We start from the raw sequence: 23,740 nt of genomic DNA, 5'->3' as shown, positions 1-23,740 counted from the left end.
CAGCGCCACACCCACATAAAACACCAGTCTGGAGGGGCCCTGGATCTGTACCATTAGTTATCACGTGATTCCAAGTATGTGTTGAGAAAATGCTAGAAAGTGAGTTCAGGTGTACGACTTTGATGCTGGGCCACAGTTCAGGACTACGCAGGTGAAGAAAAAGGCTTGCAGCAGTATCAGTTAATAGATAACATTGACCATTGTGGAAAATATTAATTGGAGACACTGTTGCAGAGAGGGGTAAATTTGCCTCCTGCCCTGACAATGAATGGTTCAGCCCTTACTCATAGGTATGGTGAAGAGTATTGCAATGCACCTCTGGGCATAAAGGATACATCAACACATGACCACCAAAATCCTCACAGTATATTCAAGCTTTCCTTGCCCACATGCCTACCCAGTCATATTGACATTTTTTTTTTTCTAGCTATAAATAAGAGCACCTCTTCCGATTCCTTCCCATTAGATTGTTGTGCCTATATTTCAGCATAGTAACTGCAAGGCATTTACCTACTGACAAAACTTTAGTGAGCTGTCCAAATCATAAATATAGTTTGCAATTGGCTGTGCTGGGTTTTTTGCCTTTTCTTTTTTGCAAGCAGAGATAAATAACCAGGACCATGTAAATCCATCTTTTCATATATCTCCATGCTGCCTTCTGATCTCACATTCTGTATATTTCTCATAGCCTGAAGCAGTGCTTTTTTTTCTAGAAAAATAGGTGCAGGAACTCCCACTTTTTTTTTGAAGGACAGCCCTAAGTTGTTAAGCTTTTTCGGGGTGGACGGGGCACTTTTTTCCAAACCCTGCCCAGTGGCAGAAAACCAGCACTTTAAAGTGCTAGATATAGTGGTTAGTGGTTGAGAGTGGCAGCCACCATCTTCATTTCCCCAAGTCAGCAGCTCAGTCTGAAGGTTTCAATTTGCTGTCTCTCTTTCCATTCAGAAAACCCTCTCTAACCTAGCTTCCAGGTACGTCCTCTTTCTCATTCTCCAAAGCACAACTATGTTGTTTTGAAATTAGCCTTCCATTCCCACATCTCCAACAACTCCTTCAGCATGGAACAATCAGATCTCTGTTTCCAACTGGCCCGGTGACAAGATAAGGGCCTCTTTTCTTCCAGACTAATACTTTATTACCAACTAATAGTTGCTTCAGGGTTTAGGATAAAAAGTAAAACTCACCACAGGGAGGATTTCAGAGACTGAGAGTAGCTTTCTGCCAAATGGTTCACGGCAGCTCAGCAATTATCCCATTCCTTTATTTCTCAGAAGGAAAGCACACTCCCCAAGTCTCTTGCTATAAAACTGTAAAATCCATATATATATATATATATATATATATATATATATATATATGCACATGCTGATTTAACATGAAAATTATATTCATTGTAAATGTTTTCCTGGCAATTTGCTTGTCATAAATGTCTATTGCAGTGAAAAATCTCGGTGGGGAACTGGATGTGTTTATTCCGTACGTAGCGATGATTTGTTTAAAAAAAGAAAAAAGAAGATACAATGACAATAGAAGTACAAATATTATGATTTTTAAATTCTCTGGAAAACTGAAATCAGAGTTAACTCAAACATCATTCCCACGCCGCAACTTTTAGAAATGTGTTACTTCTCCTATAGCGATTGCAGAACGCATTAGCATAAGATATGAACAAATAAAACAGCATGTCGTAGAGCTAATTCTAACTGCCCCAGCTAAAAAATGTACCGTGTTTGCTGTCACCTGATACTCTTGGTCTGCAAGAATTTCCCCAGCCACTCTGTGCGGCTTTCAGTCCTCCTCTCAGTGATTTCAGTCCCCCTTTCACCCAAGGTATTTTCAGGTGATGTAATTTTAAGTGACGTCTTCCAGGAACTCCTGACTTTTTCCAGCTGCCAGCAGGTATATCTTTTGATATGAAGCTTAACTAAAATAATCACATATTCCTTCCTGCTTGCCCCTTCCTCCACTTCTATCGCCTTGCTTTGTTGTGTCCCGGGTCATTCCACATCAGTTCAATGCGGTCATGCCACCCACCACTGTCTTGGATGTTGATGAAACTTGGTGTAGACCCTTCCCTTATAGTTGAAAGAAACCCTCTTAATTCCTCCCCATCACAAGGTCAACTTCCATTATATTGCAAGGGAAGACATAGACATAATCCACCCTTCCTTCGAAACCCGTTTCAGAGACGTGCACACACTCCCTGGAACTCGCAAATTCCACAACTTTAAACCACTCAATTCTACAGGCACAAGTGAAGCAAGAAGAATGAGCATTAATAAAGAACCCTCCCTCACTTTCAACCTCAGGAGCCTCACCAAAATTCCTATGAATGCAGATGATCTGTATCCTGGATGCTTTGTCGCTTGCAAGCATCATCATTTGTGGTACTTTGGAATGATATCAGAGATTAATCAAGACAAGGAAAATGCTTTTGTAAAATTTCTTCACCCTAATGGACCTTCACCTTCATTCTGCTGGGCATGCCATGACGATTCTTGTGTAATACCATTTCCTCATATGCTTGGTATTGTACAACCCCCACAGACCATAACTGGCAGAAGATACTTCTTTCCCAGTGAGTGTATGGTGTTGAGGGAAGAAAAAATGAAAAACTTACAGGCGATACTGAGGCTAAAGCAAAGAAACTGAGGAACACTGAACTTGTAATCAACTGTGATGAGAGCTGCACAGAAGGTGTAAGCAGCTCTGCTTGCTTTACAGTCAGCTGGGAGGAGGTACGGAAGGGGCTGCCCTCTGTCCGTCCTCCCGCCTCACTGTAAAGCAAGCAGAGCAAGAGCTGCTTACACGCGTGTAAGCGGTTCTCCCTTTGCTTGCTTTAAAGCTTGCCACGGAGGAGGGAAGGAAAGGGAGCCATGGCATTCGCTTCATAAGATACACAGACATTTCCCCTTACTTTTTAGGAGGGAAAAAATGCATCTTATGGAGCGAAAAATATGGTATACATTTTTAAAGGCATTTATAAAATCTTTCTAAATCTTTATAAAATCTGTGTAAAATTTCAAAGAGATCTGATCATTGGTTATGGAGAAAAAAAATAAAATGTGCAAACGGCCGAGGATTTCAAGAGGGACAGAAACGCAGATTTCATGAAACTTTGAAGTGCTGTAAAATTGAAACCGTTTGTGATGGGGGGGGGGGATTAAGGGGGTTTCTTTCAACCATAAGAGAAGGGTGTACACCAAGTTTCATCAAAATCTGAGACGGTGGGTGGCACAACCCTTGTTTTTTGCATTGATTTGATATGGAATGACCCTCCCTTGTGTCTATTTTTGTGCTGCATACCCCTTGGAAGTAGGTAGTAGCTGTCCTCTCATTCTGTGGAAACTGGATGTGCAAAACTAGTGACAAGCATTCATCCTGATTTGTTTGCAGGGTAATTAGAAAACATGGACTGGTTCATGAAGTTAGATGGTGTTGTGTCAAAGCAAATGTTACCCCACACCTACCGGTGCTTTTTCCTGTCATTTTCCTTGTAGCAAAAAGACCACTGTTTTGGCGAAGCAGGTTTGTTCCCAAGACCTCCCAATCAATCTTAATTGCTCAACCTACAATTGCCTGTATGTGATTAAATTCCATCCCAAAATTGTGACAGCCTAGAAGCAGCCCAGAGGGGACGCAGGTGGTGCTGTGGGTTAAACCACAGAGCCTAGGACTTGCTGATCAGAAGGTTGGCGGTTTGAATCCCCGTGATGGGGTGAGCTCCAATTGCTCGGTCCCTGCTCCTGCCAACCTAGCAGTTCAAAAGCACATCCAAGTGCAAGTAGATAAATAGGTACCGCTCCGGCAGAAGGTAAACGGTGTTACCGTACACTGCTCTGGTTCGCCAGAAGCGGCTTAGTCATGCTGGCCACATGACCCGGAAGCTGTACGCCGGCTCCCTCGGCCAATAAAGCGAGATGAGCGCTGCAACCCCAGAGTTGGTCATGACTGGACCTAACAGTCAGGGGTCCCTTTAACTTTACCTTTTAGAAGCAGCCCAGAGCTGTGACAATGAAATCCCATGAAACCAGGGATCTGCCTGATTTGGTGGGGAGATGGAGTTGTGGTTCTGATCTCTTTTGTATATCTCATAATGTTGTAGTCTGCTGAAGATATCTAATTTGGCATAGTATTAATAGGTCCGTATGCAGGTAAATGTGGGGCATTTTTTCAGCTGGAACTTGCCAGAGGTCAGTTCTGGCACCACTCAGGTGGGCACCTTTGCCATTACAAGAGAACAAGGGAGGCATTTGTGGTGAATTCTGGCACCTCTTTTTCTAGAGAAACAACACTGGTAGATGTATCAGATTTCCCTCCTCTACCACACACTGATCTGCTTGATAGTACTTGGTGGGGATGTCAAATTTTAGCTGTCAGTGTTTGCTCTGTATTTCCTCTCTTAGATGGGGCAGTTTATTTTATTTTAATGCATAACTAAAGAATAAAAAAGGAGACATGAAATGAAATTTAACATTGACAGTAAAGTTGCTACACATTCATGCCAGCTGAAGAGAGATCCTGGAATTTAACAATGCCTAGATCTAATAAACCACATAAGTGTCCTTTTCCGAGAAGATTCATTCCCATTTATTATTATTTTTTAAAGTGAAGCATACAATTCCATCTGACAGCTTCTTGCTTAAATGTCACAAAGACGGCCCAAATTAAATCATGCCTCCCATAGTCTGCAAACCCCAGAGATCCATTCCAAAATATTGTATTTTAAAGATAAGCTCCGCTCCCCCTTTCTCTTTTCCCCATGTCGCAAATCGCACACATCAAGTGTTGCAAGGAGAATTATGAAAAAGTACTAGCTGTGGGGTGGTTTCAGAAATTTCAATGCTTGTAAAGGGAACCTCAGGCTGTTAGCATGTTTTTTACTTTCTTTGACAGCGAGTAAATGTTCTGTGGCAGGGCAAATCTACAGGAAATAAAATTTTATGATGCACCGTAGCCGTAGTGGTTATATATCTATATGCGGCAGCCCATCAAAAGATACACATTTTCCATGTGATATATATATATATATATATATATATATATATATATATGCGCGCAAGCAGCTTGACTCCTGTAATCATAAACGCAGACAAGTGTACTCTGCATACACATACCAGATGATGCCAATTTCCTGTAATAGAGTGGGTCTGCTACGGGATCCGGCCAATAAGATCAAAAAGCCCTGAAAGGCAAAAGGAAGTGCATTCGGTTCTGCCTAAATTTGGAGAGCAAACCACTTGGTTTCACATAAAAGGAAGCTCCTCCAGGCATATTACTCTAAACCTTCCTGTCTTCCATCGTGTTCGGAGGCTTTTTGGAATTGGATAAGTGTGCTGGCTCATTATCTCTCTGGCTGCCCAAGCCATGCCAACCAAACCTAAGGCCAAATCCTCTCACATGGCCTGCTAGCCGCAGTCTGTTGTAACAAGGTAGACTCAACAGCCATTGTTCATACGGATGTATTACCTTCGCTGCAAGACTGGCACAGGCGTTTCACTCATTACAAAGTAACTAACCTGGGTTTGTTAATGAGCGGCTCCTGACTCTCTGTAGGTCTCCTTTGCACAATTCAATTTTAGGTGTGCGCTTATGAAAAATAGCCAAGGGGCATGGGGATACCTCATGCTGCATGAGAAGTGTGTCACACTGAAGTAAAGAAAGGGACAGACACACTGACAGTAGATGAACTGGTTTTTATTTGATTTTTTAAATGGAAGCCAGGGCAAATTTCAGTGCAGGATATAAGAGAATAAAGGTTTGTGTGCTCTTGGTTGGGAGATGGAACTTGGAAAGACAGATGGAACAGGAGAGAGAAAAGGTAAATTTCTCACATTGGTTTATTTAAATAACTGCCCTCATTCTTCAGCTGTGGAGTTTGAGGGCTGTGTTGTTATTTGCAGTGCTTTTAATAAGAGTGGTTGGCCATTCCTATAAGTCTTCCTCACCTCAAATACTCTTGTTTAGACGAGGATGGTCCAATTTTTCATACCGTGAGCTGCAAGAGTACTTTGACATGGAACCCGCAGGCTATCACTGTCTTGTGTGAGGAGAGGAGTACAGCCAACATTTTATGCCCCCCTCACCACCCAGCTTTTAGGAGCCTGGGATTAGGAGGCCTATTTCTTTTACACAAGGCCTTTGGATAGGCCTGTTGCCAACACTGTCGCTGGATCTCTATGTGCTTTCTTCTTGGTGATTTATTGTTCTTGTTGCATGGTGTAATTGGATGGTGATAATGTTCTGAGCAGCTTAATTGTATTTTATTGGTTTATAGGAGCTACCTTTTGGGGGTGGGGTGAGAGTGTGTGTTTGGCTTTAAAGGGCAGAAAGAAATTATATCCATGTGGATGCAACGGCCTTGCACAAAGGGATCAGCAGAGAGCCCCACAGAGCCATCTTCCTTACCTGGGCTGGCGCAGGAGCAAGATCATACCATATAGAGCACCAATGTTTGCTTCATACAAAAGTCCCAGGTGTTCATCCTGTCATCCCTCTCCTCAGGTCAGACGTGCATCAGGTAATGAATATCTTGTGGACTTGAGTCATAAGGAGGAGAGTGACAGCTAGATGAAAACAAGGCATCTCCACATGGGCCTCATGGTTTGTTTTTTAAGTGTACGAAACACTTTAAAAGAAAATGAGAATGCAAATCAAACAAGCCTGCAGCAGGACTCACACTCACTATGTATCCCATCCCCTTAATACATAAAAAAGAAAGTGGGGGGAGCAAAAGATGGGCTCATCTGCTGCTGAGGGCCAGAAGGGCCTTGTCTGCCTCCTTCCATCTGGGCAGAGAGGACTCCGTTTTTGTTTTTTAAATTGCTTTTATTTTTTATCTATGCCATTTTAAATTGTAATTGATATGCTGTATTCTTAGTTTTAGATTTTATGATTTATGTGGAAATTGTTTTCCATTTGGTTGTGTACTTTTTGATGTGTTTTATTTATTGCTTATGACTTTTGTTATGTTGGTAATTATGTAAATCTGGTCGTGTTGTAAGCCGCCTTGAGCATCGTTTTAACTATGGAAAGGCGGCATACAAATAAAATGATGATGATGATGAAAAGAAGAATGAGATCAGGAAGATTGAAGGGAAGGTGAGGCAAGCCACAAGAAATACCTAAAACTAGGGGGAGGCCAGGATTCAAAAAGATCTACACATTCAGACCTGAGAGCAGCAAAATTAGTGTCAGGTTTATTAAACACTGTTCCTAATAGCTAGCATGTGACACTGTGCATGCAACCAGGTGCCAGTTGAGAATGAGGAGGGGATCTTGTAATGACTCTTCCCATGCTCAGTCAGCATAAGAGTCGATCTTGCCCTGAACACAGGTACGGAAAATGCTTTAATTAGGAACGGAGTATTCAGATAAAAGAAATTTGCCTGGGAGAGATGCTTCTCCTGTGTTTTTGCAAACCGTGAGATCAGCCGGTGCATTGCTTTCACCTTGGGAACATCCTATGAAAGATCATTCTGGCTTTCCATGAGGCTCCCTTTCATTTACCAGCTATGATAGATAAATAAAGAGAGAGAGAAACAGAGACAGAGAGATTTGTGCGTGTGTGTATCTCGCATACTGAGAGAGAGAAATTCAGGGCAGTGCTGAGGGAAAAAGTGATAGAAGCCCAAGCTGTGAAAACATCCTCGTTAGACCCACCAATAAAAAATTTAAGATAATTGTAAATTGGTTGTGTTGTCAAGAAAGCAATGGAGAGTGCAGAGGCCCTGTCTCAGAATGGTGGGGGGCAGCTTGCATTGAATTAAGGAGACTAGCAAGGCAGACTGGAAGGGAACAGCTGCTCCTCCTCAGCACCACCGTATGTGGATCTATATGTTCAAGAGAGCACAGGGACTTTGGTTTCCTTGGGTTGTGCTCAGCAGGTCTATTAAGAAGGTGATCTTTCCATTTTCGGCAAGAGGGTAGCAACTCCCACAGAGATAGAAGATAAATTGCTGTGTGCATTAATTACACTGTGTGCTGGGAAGTCTGAGGTGAAAGACATTCAAAAAGGACAGCTTTGGGCAGGGCTAGGACATCATGCCTTTGTTGCCAGCTTCTGAGATTAGCCTGGCAGTGCTGCACTCAAGTTTTCGCTAGAAGCCTGAATTCGCTTAATGATGAGATGATCCCTCTTTTTTACTTGAACAAAAAAATGGGGGGGGGGGCATTTGGCCCTTGGGTATTCTTTTGGCAGAAGTGATCTGAAACTTACACACATAATTCCTACTGTCTTCCAGTGTTTTGAGTGATCGCTGATCAATCAGAGGTGGATTTTCTCAAGAGGAGGGTAATTGTGCAGGCATGCAAGTCCCGTCATTCCTCAGTACTTGAGGACTGGGAGTCAAAGGTGTAGGATGGCTCCAATGAAAAGCGATGGAGATGGAGGGGAAGTGAAAAGGCAGCCTATGGTGTCATGGCCCGTTCAGACATGCAAGTCATTTCTTCCTCAGAGAAGAATATTAAATAATCGACAAGAGAGAGGCATCTAAAGATTAACTTTTGGAATGACAAAATCAGTGATAATATAGTTCTGTATAATGCATTCCCACCCATATTATTTTGCATTCTCTTTTCCTTAGATACAGTGGTACCTCGGTTTACAAACTTAATCCATTCCGGAAGTTCGTTCTTAAACCAAAGTCGTTCTTAAACTGAGGCGCTCTTTCCCTAATGAGGCCTCCTACCACCGGTGTCCTTCGACCGTTCGGCATCCGTTCGTAGACCGAGGTAAAGTTCGCTAACCGGAACACCTACTTCTAGTTTTGCGGAGTTCGTATACCAAATAGTTTGTTAACAAAACTGTTCTTAAACCGAGGTACCACTGTATAGCCGCAATTATAATCTTTCTCCTTTCTTGTCCAAACAAAGCAAATAAAGGGTGTGTGTAGAAAGGCTGTGATGAAACACTTAGGGTATCTGAACCTGTGCGTGCAGAAACTGCACAAAACAAAAAACATGCAAGCCGTTTTTTTGAGCTGCAGTTAACAAGTGATGAACATGCCATACCCTCCAACATTTATCCAATGAAAATAGGGATGTTCTATTCCATAGTAGTAGTAGTAGTAGTAATTTTATTATTTATACCCCACCCATCTGACTGGGTTGCCCCAGAAACACTGAGTAGCTTCCAACATATAATAAAACACTAAACATTCAACTTCCCTAAACAAGGCTGCCTTTAGATGTCTTCTAAAGGTTATCTCCTTGGCTCGGGGGGTCATATAACTCCATACCCTCCAACATTTATCCAGTGAAAATAGGGTTGTCCTAAGGAAAAGCAGGACATTCTGGGATCAAATCAGAAACCGGGATGGCTTCTGTAAATCAGGGACTTTCCCTGGAAAATAGGGATACGTAGAAAGTCTGACATGCATGTGTGGACAAACTCTTAAGAATGTTGCAATTCCATTACCACATGTGACATCACTTGTACAGCACTCTGCTCCACAGCCTGTGGTACAGCTTCATGCTTCCCCAGTTTCTTGGTCCGTAGGGTTAAACTATGGGTTAAACTTCACAGCCCACACACTCAATGTGTAGCAGTAAGCTGTGTCTCTGGTTCCCCCTTTCTCTTCAGTTAATCACAGACATGAAGAGCCCAGTTGTTACTGGGACCACAGTTGCCGGGATAGCCCTCTAGTTCCCGTGAAGTCATGTGGAGAGGGGGTGATTGCTTCTGGGAAATGAAAGATCGAGAGGAGGGAGTGTAAGAAGCACACAGAGATATGAAGGTGACAGACCCATGATTCCCCCATGGTTATAAATGAAGACTTATGCTAATTGAAAATGAAAACACAGATTATTACCTCACGATCACTCTCATAATATTTCGGAGCAGGATAAATCTGGCTCAGATCTTGCCCAGAAATGAAATATCTGTCAACTTTTTATTCATGATACATTTTCTCTCAAGGCATACTCAATCATTTATTTCAGGCCTTAATCATTTAAGGCTGCAAAATTGATTCAAAATAGAGGTCAGTGTACAGGTATATCCTGACTTAACCTGAGGAATGCTAATACATTTTGATTGAACAGATTTTTGCAGGAGATTCTGAATTGAATTTCAGTGAGAGGGTAAACATAGGCATTGACGGCTAAGGAAATGCTATGCATCCAAAGGGAAATCATAAGTACAGTGCCCTGAATCAATTTAAAATGAGAAACCTGAAGAAAGTTCTTTTTTTTTTTTGCAGAAGATTTCACTTTACCCTCATGAATATCAGTTGGTATTAAAAAATAAAATAAAATAAAATAAAGCAGCAGGCACACATTCGTATATATATATATAGAGAGAGAGAGAGAGAGAGAACATCGCTGTCCAAAGTTTTTGTTTAATGATTTCTCCTGATTATCTTCTCAAACAGTTTGATAATAATTACAGTGTAGGTGTTAAAGACATTGTTTGGATCACTAGCTGTCCTGCCTTAGCACTGTCTATTTTTATTCCTCAGAGTGAACAATGATTTTCTTTTTTCACTGACCTCTTTTTTCATATTATTGAAAATGAGGCTCCAGGAATTGAACCTCCCAAGCCACTCTGGCCTTTGCCCCAGTTTTGAAATCCTTCACAATCATCTTCCTCCTCTTCCCCACCAGTGACAAGTGTGAGGCTAGTAACAACGCAAATACATGGAGCTCCTTGAAGGGGTAGGAAGAGAACCTAATTCAATAATAATAATAATAATAATAATAATAGTAATAATAATAATTTATTATTTATACCCCGCCCATCTGGCTGAGTTCCCCAGCCACTCTGGGTGGCTCTCAATCAAGTGTTAAAAACAATACAGCTTCAAGTTATCCATAGAAAGACATATTATTCCAATGAATAATTTGGATCTTCCAATATTGTTGTCTTTTTAAATAATTTGTAAAAAGTTCCCATGCTTCCTTAAAGTCACAGTTGTCCTTATCTTGCAATTTTTATGTCAGTTTTGCCAGTTCCGCATAGTTCATCAATTTCTCTTGCCACTGTTCTTTTGTCGGGGTTTCCTCATTCTTCCATCCTTGTGCTATCAAGACTCTTGCCGCAGTTGTAACATACATAAATAAGTTCTTTAATTTCTTTGGTAGGTCTTGTCCTACAATCCCTAACAAAAATGCTTCTGGTTTTTTTTTACAAATGTCATTTTAAACATTTTCTTCAATTCATTATATATCATTTCCCAGAATTTTTTAATTTCTCTACATTTCCCACTACATATGGTAAAAGGTCTCTTTTCTTTACATTTCCAACATATATTTGACCCGGTTTTATACACTCTTGCTATCTGTACTGTTGTTATATACCATCTGTACATCATTTTCATGTAGTTTTCTTTCAAAAGAAAACAGTCTGTGAATTTCTGCCTGACCAGTTTTAATGTGCTAGGCTTAGCATGTCATCCAAACTGTGGCTGTATACGCACCATCCATTTATAGCACAAATAATATTGGGAACAGGGATCGACTTCAGTAACATGTTGCCCTGAGCGAGGACAAAATTTGTCTGCCCCCTAAATGTTTCCTACCTAACTTTGAGTAGACACCCATATAAAGATAGGTAGTAGTAGTAGTATTAGTAGTGTTTTGCAGCCCCTCAGCTCAGCACCCTGTGCAGGGGAACCACCTGCGCCATGCTAAATCCAGTGCTGTGGGAAACTAGCTCTGTAAAAGGTAAAATATTGTTCCTATGATCCTTAGTGAAGTGCTTTAAATGTATATAGTGGGGGGGGGCTGAGACTCATGGTTAAGCCCTCTCCTTAATAACCATAAGCTGTAACAGAGGACAAATTTTGAACCTGGGAGAAGCAGAGCTTCAAGCACATCTCCAGGAGCTCACAGGTTCACACAGTCTTGGCATGCCATAGTTAATGATAATGATAATGATAATGATTTGTTATTTATATCCCACCCATCTGGCTGGGTTTCCCTGGCCACTCTGGGCGGCTCCCAACAGAATATTAAAAACACGATAAAACATCAAACATTAAAAACTTCCCTTCAGATGTCTTCTAAAAGTCAAATAGTTGTTCATTTCCTTGACATCTGATGGGATGGCGTTCCACAGGACGGGCGCCACTACCAAGAAGGCCCTCTGCCTGGTTCCCTGTAGCTTCGCTTCTTGCAGTGAGGGAACCACCAGAAGGCCCTCATAGCTGGAACTCAGCATCCAGGCAGAACGATGGGGGTGGAGACGCTCCTTCAGGTATACTGGGCCAAGACCGTTTAGGGCTTTAAAGGTCAGCACTAACACTTTGAATTTGGCATACTGTGTCATGCAAACCAGGCTATAGACTTAACTCATTGATTACTTAGCAGCCCTGTTCATGTCCACATGCTGGTGAGCATGTGAGGAGCCAAAAACCAGACATGCAAACTTTGTCATGGCTGTTTCTGAAACCAGATGAAGGGCCATGGGATACCTGAAGTAACCATTAATTGTTATTTTTGGTGAATATGCTTTTTTCTCTATTTTTAGATGTGTAATTTTAATCCTTTGCTCCATTCAGCATATCGGCATTTGTAGTTCTGCAGCAATTTTGTTCGATGTACATTATCTATTAACTGCTATTTTTGCTTATTTTTGTTATGTTCAGTGGCCAACAACACAAAGCTATTTAACATGCTTTCTCCTTGGGTATGCATGGTAAGCAGACCAAAGCTCAGTATAATTAAAAATGTGGCCCACCTTTACCTAATTGTATCAGGTGGCTAAAAATCCTCGCAGCCATTTGGCATCTATCTGTCCAAGTAAAATGACTTATAATTTTTAACCATCGCCACCGGAGCGAGCAAGGCTTGGGGCTATTATGGTTAGAGAATGCTAAGCAGAGAAAAGCTATGCCTTTCTGAGCAGAAAGAACAATGCCCTGCTTCCATCCCGTATTTTTAATCTGCAAATTGGATATTCTTCTCTCTTTTTTTTTAAGTCAAATGCTTTGCCCTATGACATGTAGTATCTCTGCCACGTAAATCTCAGGATGAAAAAGATTGGAAATAACCCTTGGATGCCAGCCCTGCCCCATGCTTAAAAGAGCACAGGCAGTCCATATTGATTGCCCATGCTCTCAGCAGCAATAAGAATAAACTCAACCCTTTGCTGTCCAGTTTTCCTCTTGAATAAGGGCTGCATTCGTCACTCTGGTTGTCAATACATCCTGATAGAGCTTTAAGACTCTTATCAATATTTAACCATGCTCCCATTGACTCAGCAATTATGCAGTAATTGATTTAAGTCTGATTATCATCATGTTAACATTTTAATGTTCAGAAGTCGGGATAAGTGAATGTGAAATAATTGGAAGTGTTTTTGCGCTGCTTTTGACGGAGGGTAGGAGAGTGGTTATTGTATAGTAATGTGATTTCAGATTCTATCAAGTATTTCACATGCTCTTCAGAAGACAGGGCAGTTGATGTGGGCCTGAGAGATCTTGATTCAAACCACATATTTGTCATGGATTCACTAGCTGGCCTGGGGCAAATGTCACTGACATCACAACCTCAGTTTGCTTGTTGTTAAAGAGGAATATTTGTTCCTGACTCCCCATGGTTCTTAGAAAGATGCAGAAATGGTGTGGCATTGTCAAAGAAAACGTCCTAGGGGGTCAGGCAAATTAAGTAAGTTTTTGTTTATTTCCTCTTGTTCCTTTTTCTTTGCATCTCTTTTCTTTAAAAGAAAGATATTTGTTCCACTTGGGTTTCCATTGACTTAAAATAAATCACATGAAATCACAAGTGCAGTCTTTTGCTTGTATGATGTAATATTTTTTAGCCCAGTATATTATATTCTAAGGGATGCGGGTGGTGCTGTGGTCTGAACCACTGAGCCTAGGGCTTGCTGATCGGAAGGTCGGCGGTTCAAATCCCCATGACCGGGTGAGCTCCCGTTACTCGTTCCCAGCTCCTGCCAACTTAGCAGTTTGGAAGCACATCAAGTGCAAGTAGATAAATAGGTACCACTCTGGCGGGAAGGTAAATGGCATTTTTGTGCGCTGCTCTGGTTTCGCCAGAAGTGGCTTAGTCATGCTGGCCACATGACCCAGAAAAACTGTCTGCGGACAAACGTCAGATTCCTCGGCCAGTAAAGCGAGATGAGCGCCGCAACCCCAGAGTCGTCTGCGACTGGACTTAATGGTCAAGGGGTCCCTTTACCTTTATATTATATTCTTAGGGTAGCCCTTTGTCTGGTTTTATAAAATGATACCATTTGGAACATGCTTATGCTATAATGTGTAAACACACACTCCCCCGGTCTGCATCTGTATTAAAACTACTCTTAACTGTTTTCATATATGGAATTGTTTTATATGAAATTATTTTTGTTATTGCACTTTTTGTGTTTTATGTAACTGTTTTATTTTGTTTTATAATTGTATAATTTATTGTTGTAAATTGTCCTGGGATTTTGTGGTAAAAGGCGGATAGGAAATCTAATTAATAAAGAAATGGATTTTTTTTAAAAGAGAAGGTGCCCACTAGGCTAGAGGGCCAGGAGGAGTGCTGGTGAGTTACTGTATGACCCTCTCATCTCCAAATGCATACCCACTTCCTTAAAATATTCAAAATGTTCCTACAGTTATGCAGCATCCATATACAACTACAAAAGTTAGAGAGGATTTTTTCTTCTTCTCTCAGACCTGGAATAAATATGTATGGCTGACATATCTGAAGTGGCGATCATGATTTTGGTAGATGCCCATCCAGAGCATGATTTGCCAGGTGTGTACACACACGGGGACACACACCATTGTTGGGACTGCCTATATCTGTTTTCAAATGCACAGACTGCTTGATAATGCAGAATCAATGAGCTTTTATTTTCAGAAGGAAGCCCCTTTCTCAAGAGGTGATTTTCATGGGCAAGAACTATGCAACAGATCTAGATTGTGGGTGGATTATGTAGAAAAGGCTAGCAATTGATTCTAGAATAAAATGTGTGTATGCAGCCTGGGTTTCACTCACTTTGAATAAACAGGCGTGTAGCTTGGGGACGTTCCTCAAGTGATCTTTTTCACTTGAAGCCCTGGTTTGCAAGCCACTCTGCAGACCAAAATGAAGAGAGAGAGAGAGAGAGAGAAAGAAAGAAAGAAAGAAAGAAAGAAAGAAAGAAAGAAAATAAGAAAGAAAGGGCATATTGTTACAGACCCAAACAGGGCATGCACAAATGTTAAAGGCCTGAGAAGAGCTCACACTTCCTTTGCAATTTTCTTAGGTCAGTGAAGAGAAACGCTATGTATGTGTTTGGTTATGTCTGTACAGTGGTACCTCGGGTTACATATGCTTCAGGTTACATACGCTTCAGGTTACAGACTCTGCTAACCCAGAAATTTTGCTTCAGGATAAGAACAGAAATTGCGCTCTGGCGGCGCGGCAGCAGCAGGAGGCCCCATTAGCTAAAGTGGTACTTCAGGTTAAGAACAGTTTCAGGTTAAGTACGGACCTCCAGAACGAATTAAGTACTTAACCCAAGGTACCACTGTATTTAAAAGGAAGATGTGTTATGTCTTTGTATGCCACAAGGCTTTGTTTTGTTATAATGTGACAAGCCTGTTTAGCAGTCGTTACTCGGTGGTAGGTTCCGGCAGAGGAAAGAGACTTTGAGTTTTAGTAGGTGTGGCTTGGATCAGGCCAGTTCAAGCCAGTTGGACAGTTAAAAGTCTGTTGGGGGTTAACTGTGAAGGAGAGATGACTTGGATTGGGACTGGTGAGTTGGTTGGGGATAAGAGGATATAACTGGGTGGGGTGGGGCATTAGGAAAATTGACTTGAGGGCATTTGGAAGCTAAAGCCAGCAATTGTGGCTCCTCAGCCTGTGGAAACTGCAATCCAGCACCTGATACGTGTATCAGTTTTTCTTTATCTATATGAAATCCCCTTAATTGGCCTACTTTTAGGTTATCCTGTCTCTGGCGATGGAGCCCTTTCACATCCAGGCGCAACTACGTTACTCAGAGGTTGTAAAGCCTTTTGAAGGAATGGGTGGCAACAAATGAATTTAAAATGCATATATACAGACACTTGTGTGTAAATAAAGAAGACTCATGGATTGAGATACATGACATTGTGGTGGTAGAGGTGGAAGCTCCCCACAGTAGGTATAAAAGCTATAGCGCTGCTTGTAAGATAATGCATGAATACCCTTGTTTTACTTGATGCTATTTCCTCACTCCTCGTGAGAATAAACTGTTTGTAATGTTTATTCCTCATGGGAAGAAAATGTTTGCCATGTCAAATAGTTCTTCCTAAAATTTCTGTGTACAAGTGCTAATTATTCTGCTCTTTTCCATCAACACTCCTGGTATATTTGGGTTTGCTTTTATGTTTGTTTTTAAAGAAAGTTGTTGGTGGGGAGAAGAGAGAAAGCCATCAACAATAACAGCAGACAATCAAAAGTTGCTTATAAGAGCTGACCGTTGCTACATTGCTTGGAGTGATGGAATTAACAAGTAGCAGAAAATCCATATAAGATTAGTCTACTGCACAGGTTCAATAAAATACACCACTAACCAGATCTAGTCTAATGATGGCTGCTTTGGCATTTGATCATCTGTATGAAGGACGAATGAGTGGGAAAATAACCTAGGAGCTACTCAAGGCCATATGAAGGAGGCAAACTGAAACCCACTTTCCTGGGACTAAACCCCATTGAATTGAACAGGATTTCAATTCTACATGGGGCTACCTTTGAAGGTGACGCAGAAACTACAACTAATCCAGAATGCAGCAGCTAGACTGGTGACTGGGGGCGGCCACCGAGACCACATAACACCGGTCTTGAAAGACCTACATTGGCTCCCAGTACATTTCCGAGCACAATTCAAAGTGTTGGTGTTGACCTTTAAAGCCCTAAACAGCCTCTGTGCAGTATACCTGAAGGAGCGTCTCCACCCCCATGGTTCGCCTTGGACGCTGAGGTCCAGCTCCAAGGGCCTTCTGGCAGTTCCCTCACTGCGAGAAGCCACGTTACCAGGAACCAGGCAGAGGGCCTTCTTGGTAGTGGTGCCCGCCCTGTGGAATGCCCTACCATCAGATGTCAAAGAGATAAACAACTACCTGACAATTAGAAGACATCTGGAGGCAGCCCTGTTCAGGGAAGTTTTTAATGTGTGACATTTTAATGTATTTTTAATCTTTGTTGGAAGCCCCGCAGAGTGGCTGGGGAAACCCAGCCAGATGGGTAGGGTACAGATTATTATTATTATTATTATTATTATTATTATTATTATTATTTACTTTGGAGTAGATTTGGTTAGGATTGCACTGTAAGGTTGCAATCCTATGTACACTTACACCTGAATAAGCATGCATTGGATCAGATTGAAAGGGAGGGAAGGAGAAGATTGTGGGGGTAAAATTCTTGCTCCTTTCTGCAATTCCTTGTGTGCGACATGGCTTCCCTAATATTTGGTTGTCTGCATACTTCCTTAAACAGTGAAACTATTGTTACGCTGCTGTGAAAAAGGTATCTCACTTTCCAGAAACTAGTTTTTAAAACCTACATTGCAAAGGAGAAAAGGGGAGAAATTTTCAAGGAAATAAAGTCAAACGGTAAAAAAATACAATGCAGAAGGCTGGACACCTCCATCCAAGCTACATTTGTAGAACCAGCAACAAGTTTCAGTGACCAGTGGCATCATAAGATTTCCCACTAGGAGCAAAAAAGGGAGTGCAGCTTAGGGAACACATAGCACACTGAAACACAATGCTTCAGATAAGGTGTCTTGTCTTTTTCATTTCTGCATATAATTAGAAGGCCATCTCCACATTTTGGAGGGTCTTTTGATAATATTTTTTTCCATTGGGTCCTATTCCCATCCAGAAGATGCTCATGACACTAAATTCATGTCTATCCTGGAGATGTCATGTGCCCCAGGTTCAGTACAGAAACTGCAAACCAGTTTCTTATATTCTCCAATTCTGTCCTAGGTTGGAAAGGCTATGCAACTTCTTCCAAGATGTGCTGTCAACAGTCCAAACTACATCTCCTAGTCAGCAAGAAGGGGACACAAATCATATCGATCAGAGACTCAACGTCAAGGTAATGTGCATGACTGCTTCAGATAGTTGAAGTGCGGAAATGTCCTTTGCATTATTGTGAGACCAGTGAAAATCTCGCTGGTTGAATAAGGAGGAGGCAGTTCTCTGATTCAAGAAAACATTTGGCATGCCTTTGGAAGAAGGGTTAGGATAGTAATTTCACTTTATTTCTGTCCTTTCCCATTGTTTCATTAAATTAAGTTTATCTCTTTGAAGCTAATGTATCTGCTCAAGAAATGGGAAGGAAAACAACTCCCATAGGTGTTGCAACACATCGAAGCCAATAGAGTAAGTTCCAGCAGCATGCTCACTGCTTTTGAAATGAAAGCCAGCCCTGAGAGTTGGTGTAGTCAGGGGGTGCCAGGTGCCACCTTTGGGCCCACACATGCCAGGATAAGACAAAGGCCACGCTGTGTCCTTGGCCTGTAATCTCTACACCATTCCAGAGATTGGGTCTTGATCTGATAGGACCATTGTCTAGAGCCACGAAATGAGGACACAAATATATCCTCACAATTTTGGATTTTGCGACCAGGTACCCCAAAGCCATCCTGTTGTGAAATATAGTGACGGAGAACGTGGTGGATGCTTTAGTTAATTATATGAGTTGGTTAGGTTTTGCTAGTGAGATTGTCACTGATTTGGGAACCTCTTTTACCTCATGACTAATGAAAAGGTTGTGGGAAGTGTGTGGCGTCAAGCACATAACTTCAACACCATACCATCCCAAAACAAAGAGTTTGGTGGAAAGGTTTAATGGGACTTTGATCCGCATGATCAAAGCCTATGCAGCAGAGAACCCCAATGACTGAGATTGCAAATTACAACCTCTTCTTTATGTGTATCGTGATATACCCCAAGAAAGTACAGGGTTTAGTCCTTTTGAGCTGTTACTAGGACGAAAAGTAAAAGGACCGTTAGACTTGCTCCGTATGACTTGGGATGAATATCAAGACAGAGATCCAGAGTCAGTGATAGACTACGTATACAATCTGCAAAATACATTGAAAAGATCCTTAGCGATAGCAGGGGGAAATTTAAAAGCGGCCCAAACAAAGCAGAAAACCTGGTATGACAAAAAGGCCAGACTAAGAACTTTTGAACCCGATAATGAAGTGTTGCTGTTGAGGCCAACCAAAGGAAAAAAAATGCAACTAGCATGGGAGGGACCGTACAAAATTGTGTCCAAAATGAGTGATGTGAATTACGTAATCCAACAAGGGGAAGAAGGGCGTAAGGTGGTCCATGTGAACGTGTTAAAGCCTCATATTAGACCAGAAGGCTGGACACTGTATACAATACGTGAAGATCCAGACAAAGCCGATATAACATGCTGGGAAGGGAGAGGGGAGCAACTGTGCAATCTACAAGAAATAAAGGTACCTTCATAAGCAAGAAATTACTTCCGAGAGAAAGACATATTTCGACCATCAAGAAGGAATGCCTTGCCATTGTGTGGGCATTACAGAAACTGAAGCCGTACATCTGGGGCCAATGTACCAATGTTATATGGGATGTGAAGGGTATAATAACAGGTTAGTAAATGTTTATTTGCATTAGATATGTAATGCTGATTGATCAGGAGAATAACTAGGTTAAGTTATCCCTCCTGAGTCAATCTTCTGAAGGGGGGAGGTATGTGGCGTTTGCCCTCATATGTGTGTGACATCATACTGGGTTCATAGGGAAAGGGTTAACTAATTGTAAAATGACTAACCAATGGGAACCCAGGGGGAAGAGTTAATTGTGTATAAGGTTGAAGCATAGAGGTTTTTGGGAGGAGTTAGAGTTGTGGAGAAGACAGTCTGGAGTTAGAAGAGACAGAGAAGATAAGTCTGTGGGTTGGGCTAGTCTGGTGTGAGAGAGTGAGAGAATTTGTTAAGAGGAGTCAGTCAAACAGTTGTGATAATCAGTCAGAAGGTATTGACAGGAATATTATCTGAGAAACCTTTTAACAACTGACTAGACTCAGTGTTTTACCAGAGAGTAACTGGTTGGTGGCAGTGGGGAAGTGAGCACAGTGGTGGCACAGGGATCAAAAGACCGTTAAACGTCCAGGGACCCTGTGTGATCGCCACATTCACAGTTAATTATTTACAGGTCTGTGCTTCTCTGTGGAATAGTATAGTATTTGTCTGACTGCTCTCAGTTCTTTTTTGCATGTATGTTGTGTGTGGCTATTTTACCCACCTTCCCTATGTGCACAAATGTCACATTCACATTGCGCCGAACCCGGAAGTGAGCCAGAAAATGTCACAAAGAGGGGTGGAATGGGACAGGGCAGGGTGTTTGTAAGCTTTTTCAATGGTGTTTCAAATATACGTGATTTCACTGACGTGTGCAGTGCCTCAGAACAGCACCTTGAAAATAGGGGGGTTGCCTGTAGTATGTACAAGCACTGTGTTAGTATAACATGTGTGTGACAAGCAACAGTTACTTAGATCAGTTTTGCGTAAAACACATGCATTCATGAAGAAGTGTCAATACGTACAATACCATGCAGGAAGATGTGAATTTCTGTGAAAATAAAGATGGTTGGAACATTCTCAGCCAGAAGCAAAAAGAAAGGGGGGGCAGGATCACCTGTTCTAAAAGTCTCTTTGTTTCGGGGTCAACTTAAGGTAGGACCATTTTTCCTTGGGCAGAGGTCATGCACTGCATGCAAAAGAGCCCAGCTTTAATTCCTCATATCTCTAGACAGGGCTGGAAAATACTTGTATCTGAAACCTTGGGGAGCTTCCACCAATTGGTTTAGATGATACTCAGTCTGACTCAGATAGGGATGCTTGCAAAAAAATAATATTTGCCGTTCTGACAGCAAGTGATCTGATCTACATCTCTGAAACTAATGTACAATCAGAATTTAGTAGGGAGGTTATTGGGTTGTTGTTTTTATTTTGATTATGTGTTTTGTATTTTGATTTTATTCTGTGAACCACCCTGAGACCTCAGGGTATAGGGCAGTATATAAATAATAATAATAATAATAATAATAATAATAATAATAATAGTCATCCACTCACTTTCACATTTGCCATAATGTTCAAATGCGATTCTGAGCTCAAAAAAATCAACATCTTAAGAATTATTTGCGTATTTAAGAGACTGTAATTTAGAAATGTGTGTTGAGAGAAAATGCGTATTAAAATACGTGTGCAAAAGTGAATTTGAGCAGATTACTGTAAAAATGAACCCCAAAAAATCCACAGATCAATGTAGAAACATAATAGACACGTTGGTCAACACATGAAAAAGTGACATGGGCCAAAGATGAATTTTTGGCCCATTCTTGGGATAAGACTGATTCCTATGTTCCTCAAGATCTATGGATCCCACAGACAAGAGGCCACCATTGAGCCTCTTTTTCTAGCAAGGGGTGCTTCCCACTCAGATGCATCATGCAAGCCCATCAAACCATATGGCAAATCAAACATTGTACTGAAGCTTTAGAACCAGATGTGGCATCTGTAGCAATAGTAAACCCAATGGAAAAGCAAAGGTATGTGGTGCTATAGGAAGGAGTGTGGTAGAGCATCTCATTTACAAACAAAAGATCCCAGGTTCAATGCCCACCATCCCAGATGAGGCTAGGAAGGACTCCTATCTGAAATCCTGGGGAACTATTGCCAATCAGTATAGATGGTGCTGAGCTATAATAATATTCTTGATACAATTCATACAGTGGTACCTCAGGTTACAGACGCTTCAGCTTACAGACTCCGCTAACCCAGAAATAGTACCTTGGGTTAAGAACTTTGCTTCAGGATGAGAACAGAAATCACGCGGCGGCAGCAGGAGGTCCCATTAGCTAAAGTGGTACCTCAGGTTAAGAACAGTTTCAGGTTAAAAACAGACCTCCAGAACAAATTAAGTTCTTAACCCAAGGTACCACTGTATGTGATTCAACCTGCCAGTCCTCTCCACACACACAGGCAGTCTTTGGCTTTCTTTATATTGGTGTGAGAAAAGGGAGCAAAATATTCTCGGTGGGTATAGCTATCAGATAGCTTGTGCTGTGATAAATGAAATCTCTCTCCCCATCATTCTTCCTTAAGAATATTTTATAACTTTTTTGTTGCTGTTCAAGAAAGGGTAAAGTAGACCATTGTCCCATATTTTGTGCTGTCGCCTGAGAGGTAAAATGAAAGGTGGGATGAATCTAGGTGGGTGGAAATGAAAGGCAAGATGAAAGCAATTCAGTTCCCCTCCCCATCACACAAACATAATTCTCTGGAAGGTGAGCATTCAAGAAATAGATAGATAGATAGATAGATAGATAGATAGATAGATAGATAGATAGCACATTGGCATTCATATGGACCAAAAACTAAAACTACAAATGGCGTAACTGCATACCACATAGCAAAAATTGAGAGATGTTTCTGAAACTTGGAGGAAACTTTGCTCAACTGATAAAATAAATATCCAATTCTGCAAGGGAAGAAGCAGTAACACGTGAAAGTAGTGATCCAGAGACACAGAGGTCCATGAGTCTGTTTCCAAAGCTTCATAGTCCATTTTTCTTGTCTACTGTGAAACAAGAGGGGCAGATATCTTAAGAAGGTAAACAACCCAAGCATGAGGACTGAGCATGTTCATTGGCTGCAAAAATACTGTGTGTCTGTTGTGGGTGGGCAGGGAGTTAAATTGAAAACCACTGTGATGGAGAATGAAATAGAGTTTCTTGGGAAAAGGCATGGCTGGTTGGTTGGATGTTTGCTGCAGGTCCCATATCTACCTTTAAACTAAACTCAAATATATCAGCTTAACCTAGTAGAGCCTACACAAAGCATTATAAAGGTCAGCAAGCACATTCAGCATTTCTTGAGATGGGTGAGAGTTGCAGTTTGGAGTAACAACCAGCACCTGAATATTGTTGCAAAAGTTAGGTGCCCCCCCCACCAAGCTGCAGCAAGTATCCGTGGAGTTCCAGGCATTTACCCAGGGTCTGTGGTTGTCAGGGACTCAGCGGGAGCGCAGGGAGGAGAGGAGATGGAGAGCGAGGGGGAGCAATCCGAGGGCAGCGTAGGAGAAGATGACAGCAGCCCGATAGATTCCATGAGCCTCTCCAGCGAATCGGAAGATTCACAGAAGGGGGCGCCGATGGGCAGGGCAAGGGGGGACCCAAGGGGGACACCCCAGAAGCAAGGGGCCAGCGGGGACTCCCAGAGCAGCAGTTGGAAATCAGGACCAGCTTCCCCACCAGAGCGTAGTGGGGGGGAGGAGTCCCAGGTATCAGAGCCCACATATGCACCACCAGCGAGAGAAGATGAGTCAGGGTTGGCCACGCCTCCATCGGAGAGCGAGGGAACGGTCAAGAGGAAAGTTGCAGGCTGGGCGCGCGCGCCAAGTTCAAATGTACAGGCGAGCGGCACAGAAGGTAGCCCGGATAGGGAACCAGGTCCTAAAGCCCGCCGGAAGGAGGGGGAAGAATCATCAGGGTCAGCGTCAGAGGAGTCCAGAAGGGATGAAACCCTAGCGGGCAGGAGGGCCCAGAGGAGAAAGGAACTTAGGAAGAGGTGGAGCAAAGCGAGAGTGTTAAACTGGTGTGGAAGGGGCGGAGACTCAGACGGGACTTCGCCGGTCTAAGGTCGAGACGTAGAGCTGCGCACTGCGGCTTTAAAATGGAAACTGAACCTCAATAAAGACTTTTGTACATAACTACAGCCTAGCGTTGGTCCTCTGTGAGCTGGGACCTGGAGGCAGCTCTGACA

At 42.1% G+C, this 23,740-nt stretch overlaps 1 long non-coding RNA gene across 7 annotated transcripts in view; it reads left to right on the top strand.

The window, feature by feature from the left end:
* LOC307218882 overlaps nt 1–23,740 on the top strand; it is a 173,771-nt gene that overhangs the window by 21,472 nt on the left and 128,559 nt on the right. For 3 of the 7 annotated variants that reach the window (XR_013840071.1, XR_013840072.1, XR_013840073.1), the window contains one exon: nt 17,916–18,027. This is a non-coding gene — a long non-coding RNA (uncharacterized lncRNA). Of the gene's footprint in view, nt 1–5,510; nt 5,682–17,915; nt 19,946–23,740 lie in introns of those variants that run through there. The other 4 variants (XR_013840074.1, XR_013840075.1, XR_013840076.1 and 1 more) reach the window with 3 other exon arrangements.

This window comes from Podarcis cretensis, assembly GCF_951804945.1.
Source record: "Podarcis cretensis genome assembly, chromosome: 6".
NCBI classification, from domain to species: domain Eukaryota; kingdom Metazoa; phylum Chordata; class Lepidosauria; order Squamata; family Lacertidae; genus Podarcis; species Podarcis cretensis.
Note: the sequence above shows the minus strand (reverse complement) of the source record. Positions and strands in the feature narration are given on the sequence as shown.